Source organism: Balaenoptera borealis (assembly GCF_965194805.1).
Source record: "Balaenoptera borealis genome assembly, contig: HAP1_SCAFFOLD_1437, whole genome shotgun sequence".
Lineage (NCBI taxonomy): Eukaryota > Metazoa > Chordata > Mammalia > Artiodactyla > Balaenopteridae > Balaenoptera > Balaenoptera borealis.
Window position 1 is genome coordinate 1 of NW_028122786.1, and position 14,641 is coordinate 14,641.

The 14,641-nt window shown below is 38.4% G+C and overlaps 1 long non-coding RNA gene across 1 annotated transcript; it reads left to right on the top strand.

Annotated features, from left to right (window-relative positions):
- Positions 1-144: 144 nt before the first annotated feature.
- LOC309622059 lies at positions 145-13,974 on the top strand. Its single transcript, XR_014240459.1, has 2 exons — positions 145-821; positions 13,685-13,974. It is a non-coding gene; the product is annotated as an uncharacterized lncRNA (long non-coding RNA).
- The last annotated feature ends 667 nt before the right edge of the window (positions 13,975-14,641 follow it).

The window sequence follows — 14,641 nt, forward strand, 5'->3', positions numbered from 1 at the left end:
GTCTTTCAGAACAGTAGAATGGGCTCCCAAAGAACCTTTCAAATGCTAATTTTTCTCTTTTCCTTACAAATTCTATAATCTAATAAATTATATACTTGCACTGTTTCTTAGATGTTCAATTGCTTTCCTGATTCCATTTTTTTTCATATGTATTCACCTTTGCCCAAAATGCTTTTCTCTTTCCATCTCAGTTTTTTTGGTTTTGTTTTAAACATCTTTATTGGAGTATAATTGCTTGACAATGGTGTGTTAGTTTCTGCTTTATAACAAAGTGAATCAGCTATACATATACATATATCCCCATATCTCCTCCCTCTTGCATCTCCCTCCCACCCTCCCGATCCCACCCCTCTAGCTGGTCACACCACACTGAGCTGATCTCCCTGTGCTATGCGGCTGCTTCCCACTAACTATCTATTTTACATTTGGTAGTATATGAGTCCGTGCCACTCTCTCACTTCGTCCCAGCTTCCCCTTCCCCCTCCCCGTGTCCTCACGTCTGTTCTCTACGTCTGCGTCTTTATTCCTGTCCTGCATCCATCTCACTGTTTATCCAGTGTAACTCTCTTCTCACACTAGTAGATGCTTGAGAGGTATTTTAAAATAATTTTTGTCAGCTTCCTGTCTGAATCGTGATTTCCCTCTCTTAGGTTCCAGGGCTGCTGCTGCTTCAGAGCAGTCAGCTCAACTACAAGACACGAAGATTGATAATCTAGCAGACACTAAAGCCATTAAACAGAAAGGGGAGATCCACAGTAAGAGGACCGTTCCTAAGGAAGCCTGGCCCGAAGAGAAGAAATCCTTGCAAATAGATATTGCAGGTAATGGGGAGTGGGGTAGGGGGTGTGAGAGAGAGAGAGCATGCACACGCAAACGCCTGTGTCTACGTGTTTCCACTTAATTCTGATGAGACTATAGTCTCACAATTTAAACAGAGTTCCATCTTTTTATTTTTTGCTTTCTTATGCATATCACTTCAGTGCTTCTTTGTCTGTGTGGATGTATGTATTTATTTGTAAGATAATTGTTACTTCTGGGAAAAGACACTGGCAATTTAGAAACAAAATTACAATTAAATACCCAAGGCTGATAGTATTAGAAGTGAAGTATCATGTCTCAACACTGAAACAGGGGAGGGAAAGCTTAAGGCATTCCAGATGACTGTGACAAAGACAGAAAGAATCTCAATACAAACTTTTAAAAAATTACAATAAAAAAGACCCAAGATCAAATCTATTTATGTTCACCCATGGCCCCCTTTTTCTAATAACATAAAAGAAAAGTGTATAGGACACAAGCCATTACTACCTAGCTGTCAAAGGAAAACTGGATATCCACATGCAGAAGAATTAATTTGGACCATTACCTTTTACCATATACAAAATTAACCCAAAATGGATCAAAGATCCAAACAGAAGAGCTAAAATTATAAAACTCTTAGAAGAAAACATGGGGGGAAAGCTTCATGACATTGGATTTGGCAATGATTTCGTGGCTATGACACCAACAGTATAGGCAACAAAAGCAAAAATAAATAAATTATACTATATCAGAATTTAAAACTCTGCTTCAAAGGACACAATCAACAGAGTTAAAAGACAACCTGTGGAATAGGAGAAAATATTTGCAAATCATGATAAGTGACCAATATCCAGATTATATATGGAACTTCTAAAAGTCAACAACAAAGAAACCCAATTTAAAAATGGGTAAAGGACTCGAATAGACACTTCTCCAGGGAGTATATATGAATGGCCAACAAGTATATGAAAAGATGCTTAATATCACTAATCATCAAAGAAATGCAAATCAAAACCACAATGAGATACTACTGCACACCTATTAGGATGGGTAGTATCAAAAGAACAGAAAATAACAATCGTTGTCAAGGATGCAGAGAAATTGGATCCCTTGTGCACTGCTGGTGGAAATATAAAACGGCACAGCCATTATGGAAAACAGTGTGGAGGTTCCTAAAAAATTAAAAATAGAATGACGATATGATACAGCAATCCCACTTCTGGGTGTATATCCAAAGGAATTCAAAGCAGGATCTCACAGATATCTGCACACCCATGTTCATTGCAGCATTACTCACGATAATCAAGATACGTCCATCAGCAGATGAATGGATAAATATAATGTGATATCTATACAATAGAATGTTATGCAGCCTTAAAAGAAGAAAATCCTGTCACATGCTATAACATAGGTGAATCTCAAGGACCTTGTGCTGAGTGAAATAAGCCAGTCACAAAAAGATAAACACTGTATATTCCGCCTACGTGAAGTATCTGAAATAGTGAAAATCATAGAAACAAAGTAGAAAAGTGGCTGCCAACGGCTGGGGAGAGAAAGGAGGGGGAGTTCATGTTTATTGGGTATAGAGTTTCAGTGTTGCAAGATGAAGATGTTCTAGAGATCTGTTGTGCAACAGTGTGAACATACTTAACACTGCTGAACTGTATGCTTAAAAATTGGTTAAGATGGTAAATTTAATCTTCTGTGTTTATCACACACAAAAAAGAATGTGTAAGATGAAAAAACAACATTGCAATTCTGCAGTGGGTAGTCTAGGAGACATAGCTTGGAAAAGAAAGATGGAAATATAACCTGCAGAAGCATACTCTAGCCCAGGCCGCACAGAGGAGGTGAGCGGCGGGCGGGCGAGCGAGAGAAACTTCATCTGCAGCTCCCTATCGCTCCCCATTCCTCACGTTACCGCCTGAACCATCCCCCCACCCCCCAACCCCGTCTGTGGAAAAATTGTCTTCCATGACACCGGTCCCTGGTGGCAAAAAGGTTGGGGACCGCTGCCCTAGAGGACCCTCAAGGAGAAATGGATAATACAGAACACTAGAGAGCTTGAACACACATACTTAGCCCATGACAGACCATAGAAATGAAATTAAAAAAAAAAAAAGCAGAGTTAGAGAAACATCTGGAAATATTGAGGTTGATGTGTATAAATGTTTGTATGCTTTTAAAACACAACCTTTCAAATGCTCATAGAACATTTTTTTTTCAAACAGCTTTTTTAATATGTAATGCACATATATAATTCTCCCACTTAAAGTGTACCATTTAATGATTTTTACCCTATTCACAGATATGTGCAACCATCAACACAGTTGACTTTAGAACATTTTTATCACCTCAGAAAGAAACTCTATACCCCTTAGCTATCACCCCTCTATTTCCTCATCACCCACCTCCCCCCAAGCCCTAAGTCAACCACTGATCTACTTTGTCTCTATTATAAATTTTCCTATTCTAGACCTTAATACAAATGGAATCATTTAATGTGTGGACTTTTGTGACTGGCTTCTTGTAACTCAGCATGATGTTTTTGGGTTCATCCAAGTTAGGGCTTGTATCATTATTTTATTCCTTCTAATGGCTCAATAATATTTCATCGTATGTATGTATCACAGTTTGTTTATCTGTTTGTTGATGGACATTTGGTTGTTTCCACCTTTTGGCTACTATGAATAATGCTTTTATAAAATAATGATTTTATATTTATAAAATATAAATGCTTTTCTATTCATGTACAGGTTTTTATATGGACAATATGTTTTCATTTGTCTTGGGTACGTACCCAGGAATGGAATTCCTAGATCATGTGATAACTTTATATTTCATCATCTGAGGAGTTGTCAGACTGTTTGCCAAAGTGGCTGCACCATTTTACATTCCCAGTAGCAATGTATGAGGATTTCAATTTCTCTACTAACTCACCAACACTTATTATCTGACTTTTTCATTGGATCTATTCTAGTGGACGTGAAGTTGTATCTCATTTTGCTTTTGATTTGCATTTGCCTCCTGATTATGATGTTGAACATCTTTCTGTGTGCTTATTGGCCAGTTGTGTGTTATCCTTGGAGAAATGTGTATTCAGATCCTGGCCTGGTTTTTATTTGGGCTATTTCTCTTTTTTATTGAGTTTTAAGAGTTCTATGTATTCTAGATACACATTCTTATCAAAATTTTGATTTTGATATATTCTCCCATTCTGTGAGTTAAAATTGGGAAGTATGAGTCCTCCAACATGACCTTATTTTTCATGATTGTCTTGGCTCTTCTGGGTCCTTGACAATTCCATATGCTTGCAAAATTTCTACTAAGAAATCAGCTAGGATTCTGATAGGGATTGTGTTGAATCTGTGATCACTTTGGTGAGAATTGCTTTCTTAACAGTAAGTCCGTGGACTTGGGATGTTTGATTTAGATAGATATTTATTGATTTAGATATTTATTTAGATATTCTTTAATTTCTTGCAGTCATTTTTTGTAGCTTTCAGAGTAGAAGTTTTTCTCTTCTTATGTTAAATTTACATTAATATTTTAATTTTTTTGAGGCTGTTGTGAACAGAATGGTTTCCTTTTGCTTTTCTTTTTGTTTTTGGCTGTGCTGCTTGACTTGAGGGATCTTAGTTCCCCAACCAGGGATCTAACTTATGCCCTCTTGCAGTGGAATTGCAGAGTCCTAACCACTGGACTGCCAGAGAATTCCCCCAGAATGGTTTTCTTAATTTCATTTTCAGTTTGTTAATTGCAAGTATATCATAATACAATTGATTTTTTTAATATTTAACTTTTATCCTGCAACGATGCTGACTCGTTTATTAGTTCTAAATGGTGAATGGGATTGTTTGCTTAATTGGTCTTTCTTAGCTTTCGTTGTTAGTATGTAGAAATGCAGCAGATTTCTGTGTATTAATTTCATATCCTGAAACTTTAGCGAATTCACTGATGAGCTCTAGTAGTTTTCTGGTAGCAGCTTTAGGATTTTATAGTATCATGTCATCTGTAAAAACTGACAGTTTTACTTCTTCTTTTCCAATTTGGATTCGTTTTATTTCTTTTTCTTCTCTGCTTGCCGTGACTAGGACCTTCAAAACTATGTTGAAAAAAAGTGGCGAGAGTGGACATCCTTGTCTTGTTCCTGATCTTAGGGGAAATGCTTTCAGCTTTTCACCATTGAGTATAATGTTAGCTGTGGGTTTGTCATATATGGCCTTTATTGTGTTGAGGTATGTTCTCTCTGTGCCCACTTTCTAGAGAGTTTTTATCATAAATGTGTGTTGAAATTTGTCAAAAGCTTTTTCTGCATCTATTGAGATGATCATATGTTTTTTTTTTAATAAATTTATTTTATTTATTTATTTTTGGCTGTGTTGGGTCTTCATTACTGTGTGCGGGCTTTCTCTAGTTGCAACGAGCGGGGGCTACTCTTTGTTGCGGTGTGCGGGCTTCTCATTGCGGTGGCTTCTCTTTGTTGCGGAGCACAGGCTCTAGGCGCACAGGCTTCAGTAGTTGTAGCACGCGGGCTCAGTAGTTGTGGCTCACAGGCTCTAGAGCACAGGCTCAGCAGTTGTGGCACACGGGCTTAGTTGCTTCACGGCATGTGGGATCTTCCGGGACCAGGGCTCGAATCCGTGTCCCCTGCAGTGGCAGGTGGATTCTTAACCACGGTGCCACCAGGGAAGCCCGATCATATGGTTTTTATTCTTCAGTTTGTTAATGCGGTGTATCACACTGATTGATTTGCAGATATTGAAAAATCCTTGCATCCCTGGGATGAATCCCACGTGATCATGGTGTATGAGCCTTTTAATTTATTAGTGGATTCGGTTTGCTAGTATTTTGTAGAGGATTTTTGCATCTATGTTCATCAGTGGTATTGGTCTGTAGTTTTCTTTTGTGTAATATCTTTATCTGGTTTTGGTATCAGGGTGATGGTGGCCTCCTAGAATGAGTTCAGAAGTTTTCTTTCCTCTGCAAACTTTTGGAAGGGTTTCAGAAGGATGGGTGTTAACTCTTCTCAATGTTTGGTAGAATTCACCTGTGAAGCCATTTGGTCCTGGACTTTTCTTTGTTGGGAATTTTTAAATTGCTGATTCAATTTCAGTTCTGGTAATTGGTCTGTTCATATTTTCTGTGTCTTCCTGATTCAGTCTTGGGAGGTTGTACCTTTCTAAGAATTCATCAGTTCCTTCTAGGTTGTCCGTTTTATTGGCATGTAGTTGCTCATAGTAGTCTCTTATGATCCTTTGTATTTCTGTGGTGTCGGTTGTAACTTCTCCTTTTTCATTTCTGATTTTATTGATTGGGGCCCTCTCCCTTTTTTTCTTGATGAGTCTTCCTAAAGGTTTATCAATTTTGTTTATATTTTCAAAGAGCCAGCTTTTAGTTTCATTGATCTTTCCTATTGTTTTTTTTAGTCTCTATTTCATTTATTTCTGCTCTGATATTTATGATTTCTTTCCTTCTACTAACTTTGGTTTTTATTTATTCTTCTTTCTCTACTTGCTTTAGATGTAAGTTTAGGTTGTTAATTTGAGATTTTTCTTGTTTCCTGAGGTAAGCCTGTATTACTATAAACTTCCCTCTTAGAACTGCTTTGTCTGCGTCCCATAAGTCTTGGATCATCGTGCTTTCGTTTTCATTTGTCTCTAGGTAGTTTTTGATTTCCTCTTTGATTTCTTCAGTGATCCATCAGTTGTTTAGTAGCATATTGTTTAGCCTCCACGTGTTTGTGGTTTTTGCAGGTTTTTTTTCTTGTAGGTGATTTCTAGTTCCATAGAGTTGTGGTTGGAAAAGAAGCTTGATATGATTTCAGTTTTCTTAAATTTACCAAGGCTTGTTTTGTGGCCTAACATGTGATCTGTCCTGGAGAATGTTACATGTGCACTTGAAAAGAATGTGCATTCTGCTGCTTTTGGGTGGAATGCTCTATAAATATCAGTTAAGTCCCTTTGGTCTAATGTGTTATTTAAGGCCTGTGTTTCCCTGTTGATTTTCTCTCTGGATGATCTGTCCATTGATGTAAGTCAGGTGTTAAAGTCCTTACTATTATTGTGCTGCTGTTGATTTCTCCTTTTATGTCTATTAATATTTTGCCTTCTGTATTCAGGTGCTCCTATGTTGGGTGCATATATATTTACAGTTGTTATATCTTCTTCTTGGATTGATCCCTTGATCATTCTGTAGTGTCCTTCTTTGTCTCCTGTGACAGTTTTTATTTTAAAGTTGATTTCATCTAATATAAATATTGGTACTCTGGCTTTCTTTCGATTTTCATTTGTGTGGACTACCTTTTCCATCCCCTCACTTTTAGTCTGTATGTGTCTCTAGATCTGTAGTGAGTCTCTTGTAGGCAGCAAATACACGGGTCTTATTTTTGTATCCATTCAGCCAGTTTGTGTCTTTTGGTTGGAGCATTCAGTCTGTTTACGTTTAAGGTAATTATCGATATGTATGTTCGTACTGTCATTTTGTTAATTGTTTTGGATTTGTTTCTGTAGGTCTTTTTTTCCCCCTTCTTTTGTTCTCTTCTCTTGTGATTTGATGACTATCTTCAGTGTTATGTTTAGATTCCTTTTTTGTGTATGTGTGTATCTGTTACAGATTTTTGGCTTGTGGTTACCTTGAGGTTATTGTATAGCAGTCTCTGTATACATATGGTGATTCTTCTAAATTGCTGATGTCTTAATTTCAAATGCATTTGCCATTACCCTCCATGTGTACTCTCCTCCCCTCATGATTACTGTTTTTTATGTCATGTTTTACATCAAATTGTTTTGTGTATCCCTTAACTGCTTATCGTGGATACAGATGATTTTACTACTTTCGTCTTTTAATCTTCCTGCTAGCTTTGTTTGCGAATGATTTCCTACCTTTACTGTATGTTTACTGGTGAGCTTTTTTGTTCCATAGTTTTCTTATATCTAGTTGTGGCCTTTTCTTTTGCACCTGGAGAAGTTCCTTTAACATTTGTTGTAAAGCTGGTTTAGTGGTGCTGAATTCTTTTAGCCTTTGCTTGTCTGTACAGCTTTTGATTTCTCTGTCAAATCTGAACAAGAGCCTTGCTGAGTAGAGTATTCTTGGATGTAGGTTCTTCCCTTTCATCACTTTAAATATATCATGCCAGTCCCTTCCGACCTGCAGAGTGCCTGCTGAAAAGTCAACTGATAGTCTTATGGGAGTTCCTTTGTATGTTATTTGCTGCTTTCCCCTTGCTGCTTTTAGTATTCTCTGTATCTTTAATTCTTGACATTTTGATTACAGCGTGTCTTGGTGTGTTCCTCTTTGGGTTATCCTGTATGGGATTTTCTGCGCTTCTTGGACTTGGATGACTATTTCCTTTCCCAGGTTAGGGAGGTTTTCAGCTATTATCTCTTCAAATATTTTCCTGAGCTCTTTCTTTCAAATATGTTCCTGGGCTCTTTCTCTCTTCTTCTGGGACCCCTGTAGTGCGAATATTAGTGCTCTTGATGTTGTCTCAGAGATCTTTTAAACCGTTCTCATTTCTTTTCTTTTTTAAATCTTTTTTCTGTTCAGTGGCAGTGATTTCCACTACTCTGTCTTCCAGCTCACTGATCCATTCTTCTGAATCCTTTAGTCTACTTTGATTCCTTGCACTGTATTTTTCATTTCAGTTATTGTATTCTTCATCTCTGGTTGTTCTTTACATTTTCTAACTCTTTTCTTAAAACTTATAACTTCTCGTTCTGTGCATCCATTCTCCTCCTGAGTTCTTTGATCATCTGTATGATCATTGCTCTGAACTATTTCTTGGGTAGATTGCCTATTTCCACTTCACTTAGTTCTTCTTCTGGGATTTTATCTTGTTCCTTCATCTGAAACATATTGCTCTGCCATCTCATTTTGTCAATAAGTTGCTATTTGTATTTTTATGTATGTAGTAGGTAAGTTACATCTGTCAACCTTGGAGAAGTGGCCCTCTGTAGGAGGCGTCCTGTGCATTTCAGCAGCACACTCCCCTCTCGTTACCCAAGCTGTGTGCTCTAGGGGTTCACCCTAAGAGGGCTACTTGGGCCTTCTGTTGTGGTGGGCTAACTATGTGGGCAGTCTGGTAGGCCCCTAGTCTGGTTGGTTGCCAGGTCCTGCCTTGTGTGGATGCTGCTGGCTGCTGTTTAGCAGGGCCTGGTCACAACGTGGCTGGTTGCAGAATGCTAGGGGCCCCGGGGCTAATGCTGGCTCACTGGTGGGTGGAGTCAGGGTCCTGAAGACCCTAGGGTTGTTGCCTACCCACTGGTAGTTGAAGCCAGATCATGGGGTTAGTGCTGGTCTACTGGCAGGCAGAGCTGGTCCCTGGAGTCCAGCTGCAGGGTCCTGGGATCCCAGAGCTCATTTCAGATTGTTGAGGGGGTGGTGTCGGTTCCTGACACAGTTGGGTACAGGGTCTGGAGTGTCCTGAAGGTTTCCTTGGCCTGCTAGTGGGCCAGTCCAAGGCCCAGCTGGTCCCAGGGTAGGCTCTGGCCTGCATTGAGGAATCATAGTTTTCTTGCTTTTGGTGCCTGCATCCTGGTGAATGAGACTGGTCTAGAAGCTTGGCCTGGCTTCCTGGTGGGAGAGTCCTGTGCCTGTCTACTGGTGGGTGGTGCTGGGTCTTGGCCCTCTGGTGGGCTGGGCCATATCTAGGGGCTAGTCCAAAGGCAGCTGTGAGCTTTTTTGTCTTTAGGCAGCCTGTCTGCTAATGGGTGGAGCTGTGTCCTGACCCAGTTAGTTCTTTGGCCTGAGGCGTCCCAGCACTGTTGCCTGCAGGCTGTTGGGTGGGGCCAGGTTTTGGAGCTAATGAGCCAATATGTCATCCACCAACAGTATTCCCCAATATGTCTGCCACCAGTGTCTATGTCCCCAGGGTGAGCCGCAGCCACCCTCCCCCAACCCCTGCCGCTCCAGGAGACTCTCCAAGACGAGCAGGTAGGTCTGGCCCAGGCTCCTATCAAATTACTTCTTTGGCCCTGTGTCCCAGGGTATATGAGATTTCATGTGCACCCTTTAAGGGTGATATCTCTATTTTCCCCAGTCCTGTGGGGCTCCTGCAATTAAGCCTTTCTGGCCTTCAAAGCCAAATGCTCTGTGGGCTCATCTCAACAATGCCAGACCCCCAACCTGGGAGAACCTCTGGAATATATTTACTCTCCAGTTTTCGTTGCCTACATAGGGGTTATGGAATTTGATTATATTGTGAGTCTCCCCCTATTACCGGTTTTGTTGCCGTTCCTTCTTTATGTCTTTTGGTGTAGGAGATCTTTTCTGGTGGGTTCCAGTGTTTTGTGTGTGTGCGTTTTTTTTTTATTGGTTGCTCTGCGGATAGTTGTGATTTTGGTGTGCTTGTGAGAGGAGGTGAGCTCAAGGTCTTTTTACTCTGCCATCTTGCCCACTTTCCTCTATACCACATTTTCTTTTTTTTTGTTTTGTTTTAATTTTTATTGGAGTATAGTTGCTTTACAGTGTTGTGTTAGTTTCTACTGTACAGCAAAGTGAACCAGCTATACATATATATATATATATATATATATATATATATATATATATATATCCCCTCTTTTTTGGATTTCCTTCCCATTTAGGTCACCACAGAGCATTGAGTAGAATTCCCTGTGCTATATACAGTAGGTTCTCATCAGTTATCTATTTTATACATAGTATCAATAGTGTATATATGTCAGTCCCAATCTCCCAATTCCTCCCACCCCCCCCCATACCACACTTTCCTTATCTATTCATCCATCAGTGGACACTTAGGTGGTTTCCATGTCTTGGCTATTTTAAATAATGCTGCAGTGAGCACAGATCTACGAATATCTCTCCAAGACCAAGCTTTCAATTGTTTTGTGTGTAGACCCAGAAGCAGAATTGCTGGATCGTATGGTAGTTGCATTTTAACTCTTTGGGTAACCTCCATACTGATTTCCATAGTGGCAACACCAATTACATTCTCACTAACAGTGCACAGAAAAAGGAACCTTTAGCTCCATAACCTCACTAATGCTTGTTATTTCTTGTCTTTTTGATGATAGCCATTCTAACAGGTGTGAGGTGATATCTCATTGTGGTTTTGGTTTACATTTCCCTGATGATTATTGGTGCTGAGCATCTTTTCCTGTATTTGTTAGCCATTCGTATGTCTTCTTCACAAAAATGTCTATTAAGATCCTGTGCCCTCATTTTTTAATTGGGTTGTTTGTTTGTTTGTTTTTATTTGAGTTGAATTCTTTGTCTATTTTGGATGTTAACCCCTTGTCAGATATGTCATTTGCAAATATCTTCTTCCATTCAGTAGTCTGATGGTTTCTTTTGCTGTGCAGAAGCCTTTCAGTTGGATGTACTCCTACTATTTACTTTCGCTTTTGTTGTCTTTGCTTTGGGCGTCAAATTCAAAAAATTATTGCTAACACCAGTGTCAAAGCTCTTACTGCCTATGTTTTCTTCTAGGAATTTTATGGTTTCAGACCTTACATTTAAATCTTCAATCCATTTAGAATTGATTTTTGTGTATGGTGTAAGATAACGCTTCAGTTTCATTCTTTTGCATGTGGCTATCGAGTTTTCCCAGTACCATTTATTGAAGAGACTATCCTTTCCCCATTGTATATTCTTGGCTGCTTTGTCATAAGGTAATTGACCTTATATGTGTGAGTTTATTTCTGGTCTCTCTATTCTTTTCCATTGATCTACATGTCTGTTTTTATGTCAGTACTATACCATTTTGATTACTGTAGCTTTGTAATATAGTTTGAAATCAGGAAGTGTGATGCCTACAGTTTTCTTCTACTTTTTAAAGATTGCTTTGGCTATTTGGAGTCTTTTGTGGTTACATACAAATTTTAGGATTGTTCAATTTTTGTGAAAAATGCCATTGGAATTTTGATAGGGATTGCATTGAATCTGTAGATTGTTTTGAGTAGTATGGACATTTTAACAATATTAATTCTTCCAATCTGTGAACACAGAATATTTTCCCATTTGTTCATGTCTTTTTCAGCTTTTTTCATCAATGTTTTCAGTATACAGGTCTTTCACCTCCTTGGTTAAATTTATTCCTAGGTATTTTATTCTTTTGATGCAATTATGAACAGGATTGTTTTAATTTGTTTTTCTGGCAGTTTATTATTAATGTATAGAAATGCAACAGATCTTTGTCTGTTAAATAATTTCGTATACTGCAACTTTACTGAATGTTTTAGTTGTAACAGTTTTTTTGGTGGCGTCTTTAGGGTTTTCTATATCTAAAACCATGTCATTTTCACATAGTGACAATTTTGCTTCTCTTCTGATTTGGGTGCCTTTTGTTTCTTTTTCTTGCCTAATTGCTCTGGCTAGAACTTCCAATACTGTGTTCAATAAACGTGATGCCGGTGGATATCCTTGTCTTGTTCCTGATCTTAGAGGAAATGCTTTCCATTTTTCAACATTGAGTATGTTAGCTATGGTCTTGTCAGAAATGGTCGTGAGCTATGTTTCCTGTATACCTACTTTGGTGAGAGTTTTTATCATGAATGGATTTTGAGTTTTCTCAAATGCTTTTTCTACATCTATTGACTATATGATTTTTGTCCTTTATTTGGTTAGTGTCATGTACCACATTGATTGATTTGTAAGATGTTGAATCATCCTTGCATTCCTGGAATAAATCCCACTTGATCATAGTGTATAATCCTTTTAATATATTATTGAATTTGGTGTGCTAATGTTTTGTTTGGTTTCTTTTTGCATCTATGTTCATCAGGGATATTGGCTTGTAATTTTTTTGTAGTGTATCTACACTGGGTATCTAGGTAACGTCTGGATAACAGGGTAATGTGGGCCTTATAAAATAAGTTTGGAAGTGTTCTCTCCTGTTCTGCTTATTGGAAGAGTTTGAGAATCTTTCATATTAATCCTTCCTTAAGTATTCGGTAGAATTCAGCAGTGAAGCCACCTGGTCCTGGACTTTTGTTCATTGGGAGGTTTGAGAGTCTTTTTATCCTTTAGATATAAAAGCAGACTCCATGTATCCCACTATATTTTCGGGAAATTGTCTTAGGGATTCCCAGAGTATTTTGTGAAAATTCTGATTACCAATAATCTATAGAGAAGGTAAAATGGATCCCATAGTTACAAGTGATACTGTGTTTCATATGTATGTCTGTTTCTTCCATGACTTAGAACTCTAAAAATGTGTATGGACACTGAATTAACGTTTGCAATTATGGTTTATAGTTGTTAAGATGTTCTACATCTTAAAATGCCTATTTTGATATAGAATGACTGTCAAAATGTGAAGATGGAAGATGGTAAATTATAGTAGGTGTATTTTACCACAATAAAAAAAATGGAGGGGGTGTGAAGATGGTTCAGAAAAAAGAATTTTTCAAGGCTCTAAAACATACAAAGAGTTGGAGTTTTAAAAATTCCATCCATTTAATTACTGATGATAAAAATAAAGTCTCAGGTTTCTTAGCTGAAAATGAGATTAATAATACCTCTCTCTCAGTTTGATAAGAGGGGAAAAAACAGATATAGAGCATATATCATAATAGCCCACACATAGCAAGCAGTAATACATAGCAGCTGCTGTTACAATCCCAAGAACCTAAATGCCCTCCTCAAGGTCATACAGCCAGTCTGTGGCAGAATCCAGCCCAGAATCTGGGTCTTTTGATCCTGAGTCTCTTAAACTATTACCATGCCAATCTAGCCACTAGGCACAAGGCATGAATCCTTTGTCCAGGCAGTGAATTTTCTGAATCTTTATATAGACCATTCTTTCCTTCAGTCTTTGTTTTGTATCTAAAGAATTAAATGTGAATACTATTTCTAAAGGGAATGCAAATATTTTGAAAGTCCTTCAAAATCTTTTTTTTTTTTTTTTTCACCTTTTCAGAGTCCAGATGTCATTCAGAATTTGAAAATACCACCCATTCTGTCTTCAGGTCAGCTAAGTTTTACTTTCATCATCCAGTGCACCTACCAAGTGATCAAGATTTTTGCCATGAATCCTTAGGAAGAAGAGTTTTCATGAGGCATTCTTGGAAAGATTCCTTTCAGCATCATCCAGACAAACAAAGAGAACACACTTGTCTTCCTTCCTCTTATCAAAATGTGGCAAAGACAAAGTCAGATTATACCAGAATAGAGAGCCTCAGTATCAATGTAAGCTTGGAAAACAAAGAAGTACAGCATACTACTAAAAGTCAGGCTAGAGATTTTCCAAAATATGACAAACAAGTTAATGACCTAAAAAGGGATCATAAGGCCACCCCAGAGTTAACAACTCAGCACACTGTGAGTTTAAATGAACTCTGGAACAGGTATCAGGAGCGACAGAGGCAACAGAAACCTCCTGAGTTCAGTGCCAAGAAGGAACTTTCCTTGGTGGAGCGACTTGATCGTTTGGCTAAACTTCTTCAGCGTCCCATCACACATTCTCTCCAGCCCTCAGAAAGTACACAGGATGATAGCAAGGGGGAACAAGATGTTAAGGAATGGAGTGGTAGACAGCAACAGCAGAACAACAAGCTTCAGAAAAACAAACGGTATAAAAGCCTGGAGAAATGCCGTAAAAACACAGGCGATCTTAAAAAAAAAACAAGGTTCTTTCTACTCATCAAGCTGGGAGGGCCAATCAGATTACAATTGAACAGATTAAATTTGATAAATATATTCTGAGAAAACAGCCAGGTTTTCATTATATAAATAACACTTCTTCAGATTCTAGACACTCAGAGGAGAGTGAGCTGCTCACAGATACTGCCGCCAACATCCTTTCCACCACCACTTCTGTGGAATCAGATATATTGACCCAAACAGATAAGGAAGTGACTCTGCATGAGAGGGGCAG